A 6,841-nucleotide genomic window follows, 5' to 3' on the forward strand; every position below is an offset into this window, starting at 1 on the left:
ATCTTTTTCTTTTTCATCTTCTTGATCTTCTTTTCCTACATAACAAAACAAATAAACAAATAAAAAGTAAGATAGTTAAGATGAAATACAGAAAATAATAAACTAACACAAAACTAATATAAACACTCAATTGTAGAAACATAATTAATTATTGCAAAATTAGTAAAATAATAACTAATATTAAAGTAACTACTATTGTAGATAACTAACATAAACTAGGAGTTAAATAATCAATGTTGTAGATATATACCTAAAGAAGTGAACAAAGACGAGGGTCTCCGACTACTTTAAGTCCACGCCAAATAGAGACTTGCACAAATAACATAACAAATATAAAGTCAATAATCAAATATAAAGATGCACAAATAAATATTTGACACAAACATAAGATATGACAAAGGTAGTGGAATTTATCTTATCAATACAAGCACACTATATTTTATAAAATAATGTTCTCTGATTTGTTAAGGCTTAAAATTAACAATCTCATAGATCTGTAGCAACTAATTAAGCATTACTAAATTTTTCCATCCTCATCGATAATCCTCCAATTTACATATGTTTAAACCTAAAAGAAAGTCCACATTGTAATAACCATTGGCATAGTCGTCATAGACATCATCTTGCAAAATCGAGCAAGAAAAAAAAAAAATAGAGCTCACAGTCAGCCAAGCTTGCTACCGAGGCTAAGCTCGCGGTCGGACGAACTCGCGACCGGAGTTGAGCATGCAGCCAACCTCGCCTGTAGGTTGCGATGGCGCTCGAGCTAAATTAAATAAAAAATAAACTTTTTATAAAAGAAAAAGAAATCATAAGTTGTACAACTATAGAAATACGTACATATAATGATCTGTTATTTTATTCAACTAAAATGGTTTTTTAATTTACCTTTCGAACCATGTCCGGCTGAATCTGAGGAGCCTATTCCATATAAACATGTGGAACATGTGAGATGATTGACCAATCTTCACCTGTCTCCCTTTCGCATCTACTTTTCAGTTGTGGGCAACCAACAATCCATAATTCTTCCAACATATGTAGATTCTTCAAAACCTCTGGCACCTTTTCTAACTGTGGGCAGTCCATCGATTGATAGTAAACGAAGATATTTGAGATGCTGCAGCCAGTCAGGCAAGATATTGGAACATATGTTTAGCTGTTGTAACACACTGGTTACTGGTGCTGCTGTCATCAACGACTCCAATTCATCACAACAACAAATACTTAATCTTCGGCTTGCTCTGTACTCAATCATGAAATATGCCCATAACATGATAGCCACATACAGACAATTCTTCGAGCGTTTGTAAGTTTTGTAGTTGCCCATGTAAATTGACATTGCGGTGACAAATCTCTATTTGGAACTTATCTACTGAATTCAAGATATATACGAGTTCTTCCGGCTGTAATTTTACACTTGGACAATCTGAGAGCCGTAGAAAACAAAGAGAACTGAGACGCCCCACTTCCGACGGGAAGGATTCCAAATTATCACAACTTTCAATGGTCAATGAACGAAGCATTTTTAAGTGTTGCATTTCATCCCCAGGAAGAGATTGGAGTTGTCTCAATTCTATAATTCGTAATTCTGTCAAGGATGTGAGGTTTCTGAGGCAGCCAATTGGAAGGGATGTGAGGTTTCTTTGCATGCCCACTTCCCCCACTATGAGAACAGAAAGAGAAGTAATTAGTCCTCCTCTTCTTCTTCTTTGCATGCCCACTTCCTCCACTGTGAGAACAGAAAGAGAAGTTAGCCCTCCGATACATGAGAGTAAGCTCTCATAGGCGCAGTTTGATATCACCAGGTGTTGGATTGTAGGAAGCCACGGCATAGTTTCTAATTGTTCACAATCAATAATAATCAGACTTTGCAGTTTAGGGAACACATCATCATGAGAGTTTGACCATTTCTGTAAATCATCCATTCCAATCAAGATGAGTTCTTGAAGGGAAGGAAAGCCTCCGTTACCATGGAACTCATCACCCATCTCCGTAATGCCAGCCACATATTTTAAGTGAAGCTTCTTAAGAAACTGCAGATTTCCAAATGGAGGAATATTCCAAATACGACGGCAGTTTTCAAGGCTAACTTCAACCAAATTTGGCAACTGTGACTCCATCAACCATGCTGGAAATTGTGGGCTCACATAATTCCTTACATAATTCCTTATGGTCAACTTCTTTAAGCTCATATTAGGACAGAGATCATCCAACATGTCATTTATTATTAAACCATTAAACTCTAGTTGTAGTTCACTAAGATCTTTATTCTTCAAGATTTTTCTTCCACCGCAAGAATAATTCTGAAAATCATCTGAAAATTTAATTTCCATTTTTCCACGAAGCTTCAAATCCTCAAGCTCTATAATTGAGCATGTGCCAATTTTGTCACCAGCAATAAAGAGAGGTAAACTTTGAAGATTAATTAGTCGAAATAATCCACAGGGCATGTGTATCAATCTAATATCATATTGTAAATTAAGATCCCGAAGGTTTTGCATCTTCCCTAACTCTTTTGGTAGCTCTTGAAGGTTCTTATTGACACTGAGATTAAGATACCATAAATTGGAGAGAAGGGTTAGGGAGTCGGGTAGAACTTTAATATCGTTTTTAGATAAGTTGAGGTACCTCAAATGTATCAGATTTTCTATTGATGTTGGCACTTCCGTGATGCCACCGTCAGTTAAATCTAGCACCCGCAAAAATTTCAGTTTTGAGAAGACTTTACGCAGATTGATACTCCACCAACGTGGATATGCACCACAGGAAGCCACAAAGGACATAAAGGTACGCAAGTTCAATGGTTTCTTGCCTAAGACCACCTGAGCCGTGTTTGGAAACTTTGTTTGATCTATTTGCAAATGATATGTTCGTTTTCCAATAACTTCCACTGAGTCTTGATCAGAATTCCAATATACATCTGCAGATACTGATCGTGCCAGATCATGCATCAAATCATGCATCCTGCACTTGGTTACATGACTATCTTCTTCAAAATCATGGGAAGGTGCCGAGAGAAAGAATGACCCCATTACTAAATCATCAAAGACACGTTCACCCACTGTTTCAGTATCAAAATTTCCTTCTGAACGTATGAAACCATTTGCTATCCATAGTTGTATCAATAGATCCCTTTCTATCGTATGATTTTTTGAGAATAGGGAAGCAAATGCAAAACACTTCTTTGACCGTCGAGGGAGAGTGTCATAGCTCAACTTTAATATAGCTAACACTTTATCTTCCTTATTTTCCAACTGCCATATTTCACTCTTCAATACTGAGTACCAGTAATTTTCCTCTCTTTTGCCACAGAGCATGATACCGAGAGATATGGCAGCCAAGGGAACACCACCACATTTCTCAACAATCTGTCCTCCAATATTCATCAAGTTTTGATCCGCTGCTTGTCCTTTAAATGCAAATTGTTGAAACAAGGACAAACAATCATTTCGGGACAACTGCTGTATTTGATGGGTGGTACTGAATGAGTCCATAATCAAAGAGACCTGCTGGCTACGGGTTGTCACCAAAATTTTGCTTCCTCTCGCCCCACATTTTAAGGCTGCTTTCAGTATATTCCACTCTAATGGATCTTCATTCCATACATCATCTAGCACGAGCAAAAATTTCTTCTCAGATAATGCTTTTTCTAGGCTCTTCCTCACTGATTCTATTTGTGAGATGTTGACCGGTGCATCAGTAGCCAGTTCTAAAACAGCCTTCATTATCTTTACGGGGTCAAATTCAGCCCCAACAACTGTCCACATTCTTGAACTTTCAAAATGAGCTTTCACCCTCTGGTCATTGAAAACAAGTTGAGCAAGTGTAGTCTTTCCCAGGCCACCCATCCCAACAATGGTGATGACCTTCAATAACGAACCATCATCCTCTGTTAACATGTCGACAATCGTATTCTTCTCTAGATCTCTCCCAATAACATCAAAGCTATTTCGGGAGTGGGTCTCTCTGTAGGAATTCAGTGACATGTGGCTACTGCTTTGTGGCAAATTCAGAAGAATGGACTTTTGTAGCAAAATAGAATCCAGACTCTTCGTTACAACTTGTATCATATCACCGATCCTACTCGTAAAGGCAACTTGATTATCAACTGAGAAGAAATCACGCACCGGCCTTAAAAAAGTAGTATTTGATCCCTGCCTTCCGCAAGGCTTCGGTGTCATAGCAATCCACAACATCCTCGAGATCGTAGGCTAAGTATTTGAGCTTCTTCAGCAAGTCCTTCACAGCACCTTTATGAAAGGAGCGGGACTCGATGTGTTGGATCACCATGTCAATAATCGTCGGACATCTCCTTGAGCTTCTCCATCTTCCTTTTGGTACCGAGTTATCGCCTTGAGTTTCTCGAGTTCAAGTCGGACGAGTTATTGCCGGGAGTATGTCACCTTGTCCGCCACAAAGCGAGCTGTAGCTACCAAAGCTCCTTCCATAGCTCCGGATCGTCGAAGGATGCAGAAGTTGTTTGGTGTGGATCTGGCTAACAATAGCTTGGAGGAGCTAGCAAAGGGAAGCAATAATTTGGCAGGGCAGGGCAGGACAGGGCGACGACTGCTTCAAGTCTTTCTCTCTAATGAATTATTAATTAACAAGAGTGGCCGGCCTACGATAATTTGCAAGGCGACGACTGATTCAAGTCTTAATTTCTTCTTTTTGATGGATTATTAACAACGTTGGGTATCCAATAAGATTGCTTACCAATTCCAGCTCGCCATGGCAGTGATGTGGGTATTCATCACCAACTGTGGCACCAGGATGCTTAGAAGCTAGCTTCGTGGAGACTTCTTTGATTCTAACACATTTGAGAAGTTGAGGACGGCATATTATATATGCAACATGATTCAAAGCTTTTTGTCCCATCTTAAATATTCCCATCTTAAATATTCAATTAAATTATTTTCTATAAAAAAAAACCTTTTTGTCCATGTCAGCCACATCATTCATCACTCCCTTAGACCATTCAACGGATCCAGCCTCGCTAGTGATCACATAGTTAGCATTCTTGATGATCGCTATGCTGGGAGAAGATTATCGCTATGCATTTAAAGATGGTGATTAAGGGGTGATGGGTGACCTGGTCTCCTCCTGGACAAAGATCAAGTGTCAAGCAAAATGGGATCGTCTCGGTGTAATGCATGTATTTCATGTTTTAGAAATATGCACAGCGGAAATAAAAGTGACAATAATTATACAAATTATCACAACACACGTATGCATAGTAGGTAAACAGTAAGTACAAGACAGCGGGAATTTAAGGGGGCTTTTGGTTTGGTCATTTTCCGTTTTCATTTTCTTATTTTCAAGAAGTTATTGTTTACTTTGTGTTTTCCAATCTCATTTTCTAGAAAATGAGAAGTCATTTTCTAAGGAAATAAAAAATGATAAAATATCATTTTCTATAGAGAATGAAAACTGAGACTGAAAAATAGAAAATGAGAAAAGGCGGCTACAGTGCCACACACCTCCTCATCGCACGATTATTTTAATAAAATAATTTATTAAATTAATAAATATAATTTGATAATTTTATTTTAATACAATAATTCATTAAAAATAATTATTTTAACAAAATAATTCATTAAATTAATAAATATAATTTGTTAATTTTTTTAAATTTAAAATAAATTTATATATATTAATAAAATAATTATTTTATTCATTAAATTAATAAATATAATTCTTTAATTTTATTTTAAAATAAATTTATATTTATTTTAATAAAATAATTTATTGAAATAATAAATATGTTTTGATAATTTTATTTTAATAAAATAATTCATTAAAAACAATTATTTTAATAAAATAATTCATTAAATTAATAAATATAATTTATTAATTTTATTTTTTAAAATTTAAAAGAAATATATATATATATAAAATAATTCATTAAAATAATTATTTTAATAAAATAATTTATTAAGTTAATAAATATAATTTATTAACTTTATTTTTTAAAATTTAAAATAAATTATTTTTTAAATTTTTAAATATTTAAATTAAAATTTATTGAATTGATTATTTTGATTACAATTAGATTTCATAGTACATTTTTAAGTTATGTAATGCTGTATTAGAAGGTAAAGCTTGACCCCTTTCTAATATGATTGATCCCCTTCTTGTATGATTTTTTCTTTTCCATGATAAGATGGTATTTTTATTAAAAAATCTAATTTTAATATATTAATAAACTAAACATATTTTTTAATTTTATTTTCTAAAAAATAAAAAATAATATATCATACCAAACGTATTTTCTATTTTTTGAAAACTAGATCAGAAAATAAAAAAATAGAAATAGAAAATGAAAAACAGAAAATAGAAAAAAAAATTTCCAAACCAAACGCCCCCTAAATTTTTACAGAATTAATATTCTATGCGTACCTGGCGTATGACGCTAAGTGGGAAGGGCATCGATCAATCGTACGGTCCTCGTTTGAGTCCCGTCTCTATTGATGATCCACGTGAAATGCTTCAGGATGACTTCCAAAACCTTAAGTCTCGTCACAATCTTCGGTAATAGCCGATGACGAGCAATAACGGCTGATACGAGAGAAAACCCTAATATCAGAAACACGCAACAATACACGTCACGATCGTTTCTGGAGTTTTCTTTCTATCGTCGGGAATCACAATTCCGATAATACAAAATACAAGAAAAATCACTAGAACACTTTTCGGGAAATGGAAACATCGTAGGCACAAAGCAAAACCTCTACAAACTACCCACAATTTCAAAAAAAACTGGCAACTTCTCCATCCAACGAAAAATTCCATGAAAGTTTCTCCGGCTTACCATTCAGCGACAGCAATTGGGGTTTTGGGAACC

General features: G+C 35.1%; 1 pseudogene; it reads right to left on the reverse strand.

The window, feature by feature from the left end:
• On the reverse strand, positions 1-4,604 carry LOC141819255 (disease resistance protein RGA2-like; annotated as a pseudogene).
• Positions 4,605-6,841: the final 2,237 nt, after the last annotated feature.

The sequence above is a fragment of the Curcuma longa genome, unplaced genomic scaffold, assembly GCF_044706935.1.
Source record: "Curcuma longa cultivar G26 ecotype Majalengka, Jawa Barat unplaced genomic scaffold, ITB_CL_G26_1.1 contig_28455, whole genome shotgun sequence".
Taxonomy (NCBI): domain Eukaryota; kingdom Viridiplantae; phylum Streptophyta; class Magnoliopsida; order Zingiberales; family Zingiberaceae; genus Curcuma; species Curcuma longa.